General features: G+C 37.9%; 1 pseudogene across 1 annotated transcript in view; it reads left to right on the top strand.

The window, feature by feature from the left end:
- The window catches only part of LOC307149455, a 426481-nt pseudogene that overhangs the window by 387700 nt on the left and 23444 nt on the right, over positions 1–15337 (top strand). The window lies entirely within an intron of this gene.

Here is a 15337-nt window from a genome sequence, read left to right as displayed (position 1 = left end):
CTGCATTTTTTGGGTTTGGGGGGGCCCAGCGCGGGGGGTGGGGGGGGGTGGGGGGGGGGTGGGGGGGGGGTGGGAGTGGCCCCCGGGGACCAAACTAAATTTTTCCGTAAAAGTCTAGTGGGGCTACATGCCCACCAAATTTCATGTTCCCCGGTGTTTCGGTGTCCCTGGTATCGTTGACGAAAAATTCAGTAGATGACAAAAAAAAAAAAAAAAAAAAAACTTTGACAATCCCTATATGACCGCTTTCATATGACCCATATGACCCTATATGAGCGGCGGTCATAATAAAGTGCTACCGAACAAATAATTAAATAATACAAATTGCAATAATATAAATGATATTAAAATAATTTCAACTTAATTCATTGACTGCTGTTCCTAACAATAATAAAACAAAATACTTTTTTTTTTTCAAAGATCAATTATTTGTTTTACATTGGAGCTCTTAATCAAGTTTATTTTGCCATAATAATCAGCCATGCATCACGCTTTAAAATACACATAAAGCAGGAAGCAAATGCCAATTGAGTTCATAAATTAAGATGCATTTCTGGTCAAATTCACTTCTTGACTCAATCCATATGTCTACGCAGCCACCAACCCATTTTTTTCCTCTCAAACAGAGTAGTAAATAATGACCCCTGACTGACCTTACCAAGTCAACTAACCCACCATATCATTTCCCTTTGTCTTTTTGTTGCAGGGCTGATCACCAAAGCAGGGAAGCCCAAGCAATAACAGAGAGCAAGAGAGAGAAAAGAGGGGCAGGGGGATCTACGGCCTTCTCTCCGACGTTCCACTTTGTGATGGTAATGTAGTCGGTACTCAATGCAGGGCTGCCTGTCTGAGTGATTTTATGGTTGTTATAGTGTGTGTTGATATGAATGGAGTGTGTTGAGAGCGTATTATAGCGAGGGGCTGAGAGTATGTGTGTGTATGGGCGGCTTGATAATGTTAAAAATGTTTGGTTGCCTCTGTGTCCGTGTGTTAAGAGCTGTGTAGCAGCCGTACAGATGGATTTAACAGCGCGTTTATTGTGTACGAGTGAAGCTAAAGGGATTAAATAGAGCAAGGTGAACTCATGTGAAGCTTTCATAGACCTAAACGCAGTGTGTGTTGGAATATCACAGGGAAATTTAAGTGGCCCTCATCTTTTCAAAACAACAACGGCTTTTTCAGACAGCTTCGACGTTAAAAACGGGAAGTCTATTGCCAAATATGTACAGCTAAAGCATGCTGGGTTATTTTTATTTAAAGTGATACAGATATATGCTGATCCCCTGATAGAGGTTCGCTGCGGTAGAACGCGAATACGAATTTGCTCAATCCATTCAAAGGAGTCTAATGTTTATGTATGGAGACCTGCAGGTATGAGTGACCCGCTCTCAGGGGAGTGTATGTGTTTGATGTTGGAGTCTCCATGGGATATGGGTACATTTTCGTAAGAGCGTTTTGTCACAGTTTGTTTCAGAACATAATTTTCCAGCCTTAAGTCAGAATGGCATTGCTGCCGGGAGGAAAAAAAGAAGGGTTTAAGTTCTACAAAGACACGCACACACAAACGGTGCAGGTGTTTGAGAACACAGAATTAAATGCACCTTGTTTATTTTCATTTCCTCAGAGAAGCACAACTCTGCCTGTCATTCCGTGCCTCTATCTTTCGCTCACACATGCACATCATTTCAGAAGTTTTATGTTATTTATGCGAAGTTCAGCTTTGATTGGCGGCGCACAGAGTCTTTTATTTGCTTTATTTGATGTGCAGTGGAAACAGAAACCATGCAATTAGAGCAAAACTGTTCGATCTATAACAGCGTAAACGACAACAGAATCATACATCTTAAGGCATGAAAATATACATATAAAAAATGCTTCTGTAATGTTCTATGAAATGCATAAACATAAAAATCACTTTATTTTGGCATCATTTACTCACTATCATCTTGTTCCAAACCTGTATGACCTACTTTCTTCTGTGGAATGCCAAAGGATTAAAATTCAGATGTGGTTCAGTTTGATTAGCAAAGTGAGAATGTTGCGATTTAATTAAATACATATATTCACGGCATATTTCGGAGTGAAGTAACGAGAAGTGCTTTATTCTCATTTTCATTCACATTCATTCAAATGGTGGATCAAGACAAATCAATCCAGGTTTGACGTCATTGATGTGGTAAATTTGATGAAAACTCAATGTGATTTGAGAGCTACAGCAGATATTTTAGTGTGTATCTTACAAAAAGCTACCAGATTGGCATCAGAAGACCCAAAATATAGTGAACAGTCATATGGATCACTTTAAGATGCATGCAATTTTGGCACTTTCTTGTCATTTTTATTTTATTTTTTATAGCTTTATGGCCTGAACATTCAGCAAAATAGGAAGGTTTGGAAGTTTCGGAACAAAATTAAGGTAAGTAAATTATGATTTTTCCTTATATGTGAGAAATATGAATTCATCGCACAGGTTTTTTGCATTGTGTGGTTTAGAAAGCAATACTATGCCTGTATTAGCTGTGTGCGCAGAGTGCAATTGAATTTTAAAAGAATACCATTTTGCTTCAAAAACTAACTGAGGACAGAAAGAATTCTTTGCTTCAGAGAGGCATTTTGTTCTCCTTCAAAGGGCACCTCTTTCATTCTCTCTCTTTCTTTTTCTCAGGGAGGGAAGGTGAGGTGGAGATTTCCCAGCATGCATTATTCATCATCTGTGACCGACACAAATTGAGCGGCGGCGACTGCTGAGGCCCTGCCAGTGAATGTGTGTGTCCCTGCCTCAAACCAAAACAGAGCCTGCTGACATACACACACACACACTCACAAACACACTCAACAGCACGGTGACAAACAAGAGAATCCATGCCCATCCTCTTTGTCCACAATCCTAAATCAACGTATCGATCCCTGGAGAACCCACAGAGAGTTTGTGTAGATTCTTGCAGACACATGCAGACACACATGGGCACAAATCTTCACAAATCGATGCATCTTGTTCGCTTAGTATAAAAACATATGAAGGTTTAACACTAGAAAGAAAAAGATATAGCACAGATTCATTAGTTTCTTTCCTTAAGAAAAGTATTGATCTTCTTAAAGCTGGTTTCTCCTTGATTAGCTCCCACAATCACAAGAAAACTGATAACATACTGAACACACTCACAAGCTCTCTCTACTGCTCAGTTAGTAAAGTGTCATTTTATACAGTTCATTTTCTTACTATTAAGTTTCAGCTAAAATAAAATTACTACTACTACATTCACTCTAACTACAATGAAACTGCAACAAAATAAATAAATAAAGAAAAGTTTTTATTCACTAAAGGATAACTCATTTTCATTCATAAAGATTATAATATTTATTTAAGGAAACCTCAATTTTACAGCTCAAGACGGCGCTAGGCCCTTGGAACAAAAATAGCACATTTAAGATACAGTGTATGTACATATATAAACATTTTGAAAATTCTTGTTCCTTATAATTTTAATTTAAATACATATAATTTAGGTCCAAATGTAATGATCAAGATCACTCAAAGTCACTTTTAAAGGCCCAATTATAATGGGAATGGTTAGAAATCTCTGTCCGAAATCTAAGCAAATACAATATACATGCAGTAAAAAAAAAGATTTTTTTTAAAATACCCTACCTTTTGGGTTGATCTTTGGTGGGGGACCAGAAATTCTTCTAAAGTAGTATTCTACTGTAAAAACTTTGATTTTGAGATTGTGAGACTAGTAGAAATCTGGGGAAAATCCTACTTTATTCATGCGTTTTGAGAAATTGGTGTACCATATGTAATATAAGCATAACAATAATAATAAAAAAAAACAGCATTTTAACTTAATTTTAACTCAATTGGTGGTTTTACCAAAATGGGAGAGTTAAATACACACTTTTTTAGACTTACTCTAAGAAAATGCCTAAATGAAATAGCCTATCTTTAATTTCTCAATTGTTTCTCAGAGACGGCAATGAGATTAAATGAAGAGAAAATTAAGTGCTCATCGGATCTTCATCTCAAAATTCATTTTAATCTCACATCTCATCAAGAATATCAGATTTCAACAATGTCTCAAACTGAGCACAGAATTACTGTAAGTCTGCCATACAATACAAATGTCAAAGATTCAATATGAACTCAATATGAACATGTATCATCAAATCCATCCAAATGATCTGAGCAATGTTATCAATCTTTACAGCTCTATACTCTTACTATATGTCCAAAAAAGTTCATATTTGTGTCTACTGTTACTTCTCCTAAAGCTTAAGGAGACTATCTGTTGATAATGAAACAAAACATAATAAAGACCTCCATTAAGTCTCGCAACGAAATATAGCCTCTAAGGAATAACATTTTCTTCGGGATAATAATTTGCTTTTGGAAGAATCTGAGGTAAAATGTTTGAGTTCATTAGGAAATTTTCAACTTCTGATCACAGACTTTGGTATCTTAGCAAACCAGAGTTTAAGCCATTGTTAGGATCTCTTAAGAAACTGCAAAAAAGATCACAGGAGTCTCCTTGCAAAAGTGTCAATTTGTTCCTGTCTTGGAGAAACAATTGAGAATGGGATTTTTTCATTCTTTTTATCCCCCTTTCCTACAGTAAATCACACTTTACACACAATTTACACATTTCTGAATATATATGGACTTGACAGTTGCACCTGCTCAACAACAGTTGAAGTGTTTGCTGCGTGTACTGTTACAGTTTCATGACTGTGTTTAGCACAGATCCTTTAAGTTGATTTGCAGTGTTTGATTTTGTTGAAATAGAGGGAGATTAAAAGAACAAACTCAAAGCAGCTCACACAGGAGGCAGCCTGCTTGCTGCTTATTAGCATATTACCCATAATTGAGCGTTTCTACGGAAACAAAGTCAGAGTAATTGGCAGTCTAGCCAGTCTTCTAAAAAGGCTGAACTCTGAACTTCGTTAAACGCAGCCGTCTCTGTTTTCAAAGAAACACACACTACACACACCATTGCAGCCAGATGGGAAATATATCATTTCAGATATCAGCACCATAGAGTTATTGCATTTTAACTGAAATGATTGTGCGTGTGATCGGGAATGAAAGGCACTTTAATGTGCGTTCGCGCTTCAAATGGCGTCATTTTGTAACCTTAACAATTTCCACGATGCAAACAAACAAGCACGCTCAATTTGACGCTTTGACAAATTTTACACACCAGTCAGCAGGAAATGTCAAATAAAACAAGCTCGGATGAAGAGAATAAATTATAACGCTCAGTAAAAAAATAGACACCGTTCCAGTTCATAATTCGTAAGTTGTTGGAGGATTTATCTTAGAGGAGCAGACGGCATTAACAGCCGCCACCTTCCTGACCTGCGCCTCATCGGAGGCTGTGATTGGCCGGGGAAGTAGGTAAGCCTTTTTAAAGGACTGAATGATTGAATGACTCAATCAGGCCGAGGATCAGTTCCTTCCAATCTGAAATTACTCTCTTGGCTAAAGTAAAACATATTAAACGGACCTCAAATCAGATGGAGGACTAAATTACCAGAACTCTGAAATTCCACTGACTTCCACAAACGTTTGTAATGTCCTTTACTGTAAAATTCACTAGAAATAATCATGTATTTGGATTGAAACTCAAAGAATGGGTACTAAATATATGAATATATGGTCATCGAAACTAGGAACTGACCCATTTGCACTAAAACCAGCAGATAATGAACTTGGATTTGCCAGCCAGCCTCATTTTCTCTAATCCTCCATGTGAGCTTTCCGAGATAACCTTGAAGGAGCTTGAGATATTCCAGAATGCCAGTATTCCCAAATCTCCTGACAGAATTCCCCAGGCCTGATATGCCACGGTCCTTTCTTCCGAGCACCTGAAATGGCTGCAGGTCTTAGCTTTATAGTTTCTGTCTGTCCACATGACAGGATCCCTCCAGACTCACACACACGCTTCACCTAAGAGAGAGCAAGAGGGACAGAAGGACAGATTCAGAAAACAGAAAGAGCAGAAAGAGCCAAACAAATCCTCTGGGGACCATAAGACTGTCCATGCCATCTGTGTGTGTGTGTGTGTGTGTATCTAGGCTATAATTATCAGCCAGGCAGGGAGTGCCCATACCATTGGCCAGTGTACCCAGGCAATTCCACCCTCATACTCTACTCATATACACAGCATTCAGCTCAGTGACTCCATTTGGCCCAGCGCCATCTTGCCTGCAACCAATGGACAATTGTGTACACACACACACACACACACACACACACACACACACACACACACACACACACACACACACACACACACACACACACACACACACACACACACACACACAGGGTGAAAGCCCTATACAACACAGCCAAGGCTAACACACATCTATTACTTCAAATGCAAGAAAAAAAGGCTTTCGCGGGATATGAAATACATCGTTTAATTCCTCTAAGTGCTCCAAAAAGTATTTGGACACTTAAGAGACGTTAAAAATTTATGAATGTTTTTGCATTATAATACAAAAGATCACACCAAGTGGCATTTTTAAAAAATCTTATTTTAAACAAATATTTAATATTTTAAAGCGTAAGCACATTTTTCAAGGAAAACAAATTTTTTTTTTACCATGCCATCATCATTTATATATATATATATATATATATATATATATATATATATATTTGTTACTTATTATTTTGAAATAGGGCTGCACGATTTGGGGAAAATGTCATATTGCGATAGTTGAGGTCAATATTGCGATTGCGATATGCGATATAATAAACAAATGGTTTCATAAGTCAACTTGCTTGGTTCTCAAGGAAAATACAGTTTTTACCAATTGCTTACACACGTTTTCAAAACTAAGTCTCCTTTTTTCAAATCTCTACACACAATTCTCAAAACTGCACACACAAAATGCAAAATGCCTCACATCTCCTTCAAAATGCAACACTGCATTCAAAATGCCATAAACACATGTCAGAATGAAGCATTTGCATCAAATGCATTTGCATCACACTTCTTTCATAATAATACATTTTTGGATATACCATGTAAACACTGCTGTTCTAAATCTAAAGCTCTTTGGTCTTTCATAGGCTTATATCTACATTTCAATACAATGTTCTACAGTGAAAGTAATCTGATGTAACAAGTACACTGTAAACACCAATGCAATGTAGAAACAGAAAATATTTATTAGGTCTAACATTATTGTTGTTTACAGTAGCATACAACAAAACTATAAACATATGTAGCCTACTGTAAACCAAAAGTATATTCTTTAGAATACAGTAAATAACACAATTGTGTGTGTGTGTGTGTGTGTGTGTGTGTGTGTGTGTGTGTGTGTGTGTGTGTGTGTGGGGTGTGGGGTGTGGGGTGGGTGTCCTGGGGGGTCCCAGGGGGTCCCAGGAATCCATTGTTCAAGACAGATCATCTGACCTTTGACCTATTTAGGCCTATACTACTGTATAGCAGTGATTGGTTAGTGATCAGTTAAGCAATTAGTGTTTGCACATGTGAGGAGTGTGTCTGTGTGACCTGGTGAATAAGTGTAGCATTTTGATTAGTTGTGTTTGGAAAAGGAAAGCAAGTCACTTCCTGATAGATCTTTGTGTTTTTGTAAATGTTGTTTTGAATTTATTGCACCAGTGTGTTAGACTATGTTGTAGTGTGTGTGATTTTGAGGGCTTGTGTGTCCTGTCTGAGGGCAAAGTTTGGTTTTTCAGCAAGAGTGAATGGTTTTGAGTGTAGAGCTTCATTTTGACCTGAAAATAGGATGTTTGGGGAATTGGGTGAGACGTTATGGATTTGTGTTTACAGTTTTGTGAATACGAGGCATAGTTTCAAGAAATGTGTTTAAGCAATCGAGGAAAACTGTAATAAACTAACTATTCCGTCAGATAAATATTTGTTGTGAAAGAAATATAGTTACATTTTCAAGCATTTTATCCAAAATTTAAGCACTTTTCAAACCTTAAACACATCAAAATTAAAGCACTTTCAAGGATTTCAAGCACCCGTACGAACCCTGTACATTACTCACTATTTACACTACTCACTATTATTACACTGCTTACATCACATTACTCGCTTAATACACTACTTACTTATACTGAAATTTTGCTCTTCTCTCTTTCAAAGTAGCAAAGTGATCAAAAATTTAATGACACGATAGAATTAACTGCGTTCGCCATGACGTTGTTCAAGTTCAATTGGCCTCAACTCAACAGTCAACAGTGTCTCTCGCTCTCGTTCTCTTTTTTATTATTTTAATCACATTTGATAAAGATATTAAAGTAGTGTTTCATTTTTTCTTGTTGTTCAAATTCAAAATTGTTTTCAAATATTATTTGTCACTTAATCTTAAAGATTTTTAATAGTGTATGTTTGTTCCCACCAATCGCTGCACAAGTTAAAGGGATACTTCAGGATTTAGCATTAAGCTTTGTATTAGTAGAAAACCTGTAGTATTTTCGAATTACCGTGCTTTCCACCCTCATATCCCCCTGAGTTGAGAGATTTATGTATTTTTTGTCTGGAAAAAAAGAAAAAAAAAAATTCTGGCCAGAGGCTAAAGACTACAGCCAGTAGAAGGAGCTGTTCCGCATGTTTTCAACCCGCCCATAGAGGGTGGGATCTCACTCACAAAATGTACACATATGCCGCATTCCAGGCAACCTGTAACCTGTGTTTTTCCAACTCATAACTGGGAGTACATCGATGTAGTACGAGTTCACGGGTGGGAAGTCACGGGTTTGACTGCCGTTCCAGTGCACTTTCACAGGTATAAGGTTGGAAAAACACGGGTTACAGGTTGCCTGGAACGCGGCAATAGTTTCAGCCGTCTTTCTTTGGAAGCTAAGCTAGCAGGCTCTTGTTCTGTGGAGAAAACTGAGTAGTAGGGGTTACTATCCTCTTTTTCCCGGACATGTCCGGCCGTCGAGATCGTGCAAAATGTTCAAAAAAATTCGGCTTTTGCTTTCTGCGGTCGCCATTCATTGTTTACATGCACACCTTTTGTTTCAGTCTAACTGAATTCATTCCGATTGGTGAATTTGAATGTAATGTTTACATGAACGCTAAACAAGTGATCGGTTGATGTGCGTTTTAACATTGCTAAGAAAATTCCCGCTCCTCCGTGAGAGATACGAGACCACTGCGTCTCAGAGGTGTCGCTCAACAGTAATCACGCCACCGGCCTCGCGCCGTTCTCCCGCGCCCCTCAGCCTCGTCCTGCTCGCCACAGTAAACATGATGAATGGCGACTGTAGAACGCAAAAGCCGAATCCCGGACATTTTGGGCGATCTCGAAATCCCAGGCAAACTCGTCACGGAGACTCACTAGTAGCCTAACCTTGTTGTTTTCAACTGCGCTCTCTAACCGGTAGGCGTGGCTTGGGAGTGGCCTCCTAGGGCAGCGAAGCAAGTGCATTCTGGGAGTTGTTGTCTTTCATCCATATAAGCCAAAAATACATTTTCTGGCTTTTCTCAGTCTAGAAAGCTCCAAATTAAAAAATTTCTTCACATTTCTTCTACATAAATGACCTATTTTAAATACACATTCATCTTTCCAGAGGTGAAGTATCCCTTTAAGAATACGTATGATGACGTAAGCACATTAGTGCGAGCCCTCCCGGAACCCATAGAGAATGCATTGCAGTGCCTGCAGTTCGAAAAAAAACATCTTTGAATGTAAGTCTATGGGAACACTCTGGGCGATTCTCAGCCAGAGTGAAATCGCCCAAAAAGAGGTGGTACTCCACAGAACGTGACATGAGGCTGATTGGACAATATACAGAGGCAGAACATACAGTGACGGCTAGAGTAACTGTGGTTGAATAAGATTGTGAATGTGATTGAAAAAGTCCCTTTCACACTTTGGTGGTGCGTCGCCCAATCGCCCTAATGAAGAAACCGCCCATCTTTGTTCTTTGATTAACTTTAGCGACAGATATAATTAGTGGCTACTGTGTACTGTCCCTTTAAGTCCAGCCGCTGCTGTCTGAGACGCGGATCTCACACGCGCCTCATTCTCTCACGAGTCACAACTCTTCACGTTCATCATAAGACTACTCTTATGTTATGAAGATACTAGACAAAAAGACATTTTGGCATAATTGTGTGTGTTATTGTTCGTTCAAGCTCGAAAGAGAACTGTATTCTGGCATGCTGTTTTGTGCGCACGCACGATATTAGCGCGAGTCTTTCTGTGTGTCACAGTCAGGACATTCACAGGCAGCGCGTTCTTTTTTGTCTTATCGCGCATGAATGTTTAAAAGCATTTGCATGAATAAGAGCGGGATCATGTAACACTAGCCAAAGGATGCCAAAAAAATAACAGATGTTGCGTTAATTGCATTAACAGCGCTAATTTGTTTATTTAATATAAAATTGCATTTTGCGTCATATAATCGCGTAGGCTTGACATCGTGATTGCGATTGCGATATGATTAATCGTGCAGCAGTACTTTGAAACAAAAGTGTCAATTGAGAGCATGCTTGAGATGAAATATGTGATTAAGTGTGAAGAAAACAAAGACAAATCGAGCTTAAAGGAGAACTCCGGTCAATTTTAACATTGAGCTAATTTTTTTGTCAATTTGGAGTGCTGTCAATACAGAGAACAACGACAAAAATCGGTGTTGCCTACACCGTGTTATCCTCTTTTTAAAAATTTGCACCCTGTTGACTTCAATGGGGCAATATTTAAACCTGCTTTTAGCCTCTTAACATCCTTGATGTGTCATTACAAGTGCACAGGTCATGTGAGTGATTCCTTCAGAGTGAACACGAGTAAATCTGACTGCAGTAGATGTGAAAGAAATGGATAAAAATGATGTTATTTAAGCCAGCGCAAATACCTGTATTTACATCCTGTTTTCAGTTGAAGTCCAAAGTAGTCGATTGCCGAGTTCACGCGCGTGATCATAGGTAACTAAACCTATGCGCGTGAACTCGACATTCGACTACTTTGGACAATCGACACTCCAAATTGACAAAAAAATGAGCTCAATGTTAAAATTGACCGGAGTTCTCCTTTAATATAACTTGTGTGCAGAATATTTTCATTGTTTCAGTCCAGCTGTAATGTTGTCAAATTATGCATAAAGTTAGAACATTAATTAATTGTGTTTATTTAGGATACATAAAATGCTAGCTATGCAATTAGACAAAGGAGTACGCCATTTGTTTACAAAAACAATTAAAATACAATTTTCACCACATCATAGATGTAATGGATGGATAAATGAAACCAGTCAGTCTGTTTTAAGATTTCAAAACATATTAGGATGAGTGCAGATAAAGTTAACAGCTCAGGAAGTAACAGAAGGGGAGGGGACAAGAAAGACAGAATAATAGAGGAAACCACATCCACTCGCACACACACAGTGACGCTTTGCTGACGCATCAGTAACTCTCCCCATGCCTCCTGGCAGATACACACACAGAGAAACAAACATGCATGGTCACACACACACATTAAACATTAACACAAACTCGCTTATGCACACAGTGCCTTGATTTTAATCAGCACAATAGCAAAAACCACAAGCAATGGTACATATGTAAGCAAAGTTATACACAAATACACACACACACACACACACACACACACACAGGTGCTAATTTACCTACTGCAGGTGGCAGCAGCAAACATGCACACATCCAAGTTGTGAGCTCTGAATTAAATCATCATGCTATAGGATAAGATCATATTCCACGATAAAAACAGACAGGATGTAACTGGTCCTAAAGCATTGACTACAGCCAATCAGGAAAGAGAACAGCATGTTTATGTCACAGCATGAGCCATCAAGGTCACGTATTTGAAGGGAATTCTAGGAGGAACGGACAGATTTTCGGAGGGATCCGTTTCCATGTGACACATCTGATAGTGGCAGGAGCAGCCAGAGGGAGCAGGTGGTCGAGACTAGCTGCTCATTTCACACACACAACAACACGCACACACATACACACGCTTCACGGAAATCAGTCGTAAGCGAGGTTGACAGCGCTTAGCCTGCAAGGCGCAATGGTCAGAATAGAACTGTCTATTCACATCCACGGACGTAACTTCAACAACTCCCCCCTCTGTCGCTTCGCTGTACCCCACACAGTCTCTTTTTTTCCTCCGTCTTTTCCACATGGACTATGCCCCTCACTCTCCCTCAGCCTGTGTTTGCCTCATGCTGACATAAAAAGGTAGTAAACAATTTCATGCAAATCAAAAAGCAACAAAGAAGGATTTTGCTTTTAAGCAAAAGAGAGCCATTCAGCAGGGAAAAGGCTGTTTTAGTAGCTAACTCTCTCTCTCTGTCTCTCTCTCTCGCTTTCTCTCCCTTTGAATGATTCCCTGTGGGGTTGATTCTCTTCAAAGGCATCATTTTGTTCTCCATTCAATAATTCATTACCAAAGCAATTCTTCTTTTCCTTTCATGCGGTATCTCTCAAAGCACTTGATTGGTTCACACACATCAGGTTCATTTTTTTTCTCCCATGGAGGCACGTACATTACCAATCAAATGGCTTTTCAGAAAAGGGAAAGGAGAAGGATTTTGATAAAACTCAAATCATCATTTGCGCTTTCGTATTATTAAAGCATATGTTCCTCTAAATTGAATTTCAGAGGATATCGAATGGAGGTATTGTGAATTGATGAGGGAAGTATTATTTAGATCAGTGTAATTTACTATAATATCGGCGAAAGTCATTTAGAATTTAGACAGACAGCAGACGCGTTTTGAGTTTCTAATGCATCATAAGTAGTAAAACTTGATACATAAAAAAGTAGTTAAACACTATACATCTTTGTTGTCAAGAGGAAAATTGGCATCTGTATCTTCAATCCAAGCAGAGACAATCTTAAGGGGTGTTCAGATAGGCAAAATTAATTTAGACATTCCACAACATATCAGAATGTCAACACTTTGCAGGCATGTTCATGAACCTAAATGAGAACTATCCCTTTAACTAGTCCAACTCAAATAATAACAGGTCAGATTGACCCACAACATAATATAAGAGCTATAGAGTAATACCGTATAAATTTGAGTTTACTTTTATATATTTATTTTAAATCTAATTGATGTTATTCAATAATGATTCAATATTTTGCAAGATTAGGAAATATTGGATATTTTGGTTCTTAAATTTATATTTTGATAAACATTGCTTGATTTTTAATAATTATTTAATAATAATACTTTCATAATGATGGAAACCCCTAAAATATTTTTTGCTTATTTTTTGTCTCTACTTTTTAACAATATATATATATATATATATATATATATATATATATATATATATATATATATATATATATATATATATATATATATAAAAAGAAAATCCAGTATTTTTGTGATTATTTGAATGTTAGCAATATAAAAATAAAGATATTTTGTGGTTGAAAAGACTTTCATGCATATAAATGACAAGCGCTCTCTCTGGGTCAGCAGAAGCATGAAAGCAGATTTGAATTTTGCAGTTCTATTACATCACGTGCTGAACTTTCAAAGAACGGCGGTTTGATCAGACGCCTCAGGGACTCGCCTAGAATGATCACACCGGTTTGATCATCCATGTCAAAGGGTTAAATCTCTCGACTGATCTCTCTTTCCCACTGTCTTCCTTGTCTTGTTCTCTCTGGTGTAGCTGTAAATACTAAACTTAACATTGCGGGGCGGGGCATTGCTATGGGAAACGCAAACTCTGTGATGTCATCATCTCTAGCCAATAGAAGTGGGATACATCAGCGAGGTTGAGCTCGGCCTAGCTATATATGTTCTTGCTCTAAATCACCAATTATGTGAATAGGCCAATTTTTGCATGCAACACATGGTGCCGCCTTATTTGTTATGTGTCAGATTAAATTGCTTTTGCTGTTCTCCCATCTTAATGGAAATGCCAGGGTCGCACTGAGAGAGAGAGAGAGAGAGAGAGAGAGAGAGAGAGAGAGAGAGAGAGAGAGAGAGAGAGAATGGGGAAAAAAGCGAGAAGCAGAGAGAGAGAGAGAGAGAGAGAGAGAGAGAAAACAAACTCCAGCAACTCCCAAATGAAACAGTCATGGTCATCCAAGTGTGAAAATACCAAATTGACTATTTGACTTTATTTCAACTGTTTTTGCTCTCACACAGCCTCATGTGTGTGTAAAGTTGTGTGTGTTCACTTGAGACAAACAGAGAGAAACATCGAAAAGCACTCCACATTCACCTATAAACGAGAGGTCTTCCTATTCGGTCAAACTCCCTGCTGTGACCAGTTATCCTGCATGACTGTCCTTAGACCACTGCTAATGTATAAATGACCTCAGACATGAAATATCAGTATTGATCCGGGCAGTTCTGATCTATGTGTGTAGGAGAATGTGAGTTGTAGATGTGCAACATTAACAATTTTTCAGGAGATGTCTGTGCTATCAGCTGTCAATCAGCCCAGATCTCCCACCTCACTACAGGGTGAATGATGTCACTTCCTTAACAAAAAGCAAATTCATTAGCAGATGGGATCAAGTATACATGCATAGAAAGACATGTTTGCAACACAAAAAAACAGGTCAACACTTGTGTGTGCATTTAGGTTTATTATGGAAGCCCGTTTCCACCTCCTTCCCCAAATAGAAAATGTTTTCCATTTAATATAGTACTACTCATTTGTCCTGCATTACTTCCTGAACACTTACCTATTAATAATGGACCATTATTCTAAAGTGTTATTATTTACTTGTGAGAAAAAAAAACAACAACACTGCATTTATGAGAAATAGCAACAATTCAAAGAAATAAATCAGAATTGTGACATATGAAGTCATTTCATATATTACTTCAGATGTCAATTTATTTCTCATAATTGTTACTATTTCTCTTGAATGCATTATTTATCACAAGTAAATAATAACACTTTAGAATAATGGTCCGTCATTAATAGGTAAGTATGCAGGAAGTAATGCAGGACAAATGAGTAGTACTATATTAACACTTCAGCTACTATTATTAACTAATATGGAAACAAGCTTAATCAGTAAGTAATAGCAAATTTAGGACCTAGACAGTTCCTTATTAGGTCATCAATAATTACTGAATAAGATTAGGCTCATTAATAACTATGATGAATCATTAAGTACTACCAATGAATTACTAATCTTAACATTAACGTGTGTCTGAGATGTAATCAATTACCCTTTTTACTCTGAATATCATAAAATGCACCACTAATTACTATAGGAACTACTAGTGATCTGGACCACAATTACGACTTACTTATGCATGCAGCTATATTTTACAATTGCAACAATATTTCTCATAATTGTCACTGTTTCTCATGAATATATCACAATTTCTCATGAGTGT

This window comes from Squalius cephalus (genome assembly GCF_949319135.1).
Source record: "Squalius cephalus genome assembly, chromosome: 2".
NCBI lineage: Eukaryota > Metazoa > Chordata > Actinopteri > Cypriniformes > Leuciscidae > Squalius > Squalius cephalus.
Note: the sequence above shows the minus strand (reverse complement) of the source record. Positions and strands in the feature narration are given on the sequence as shown.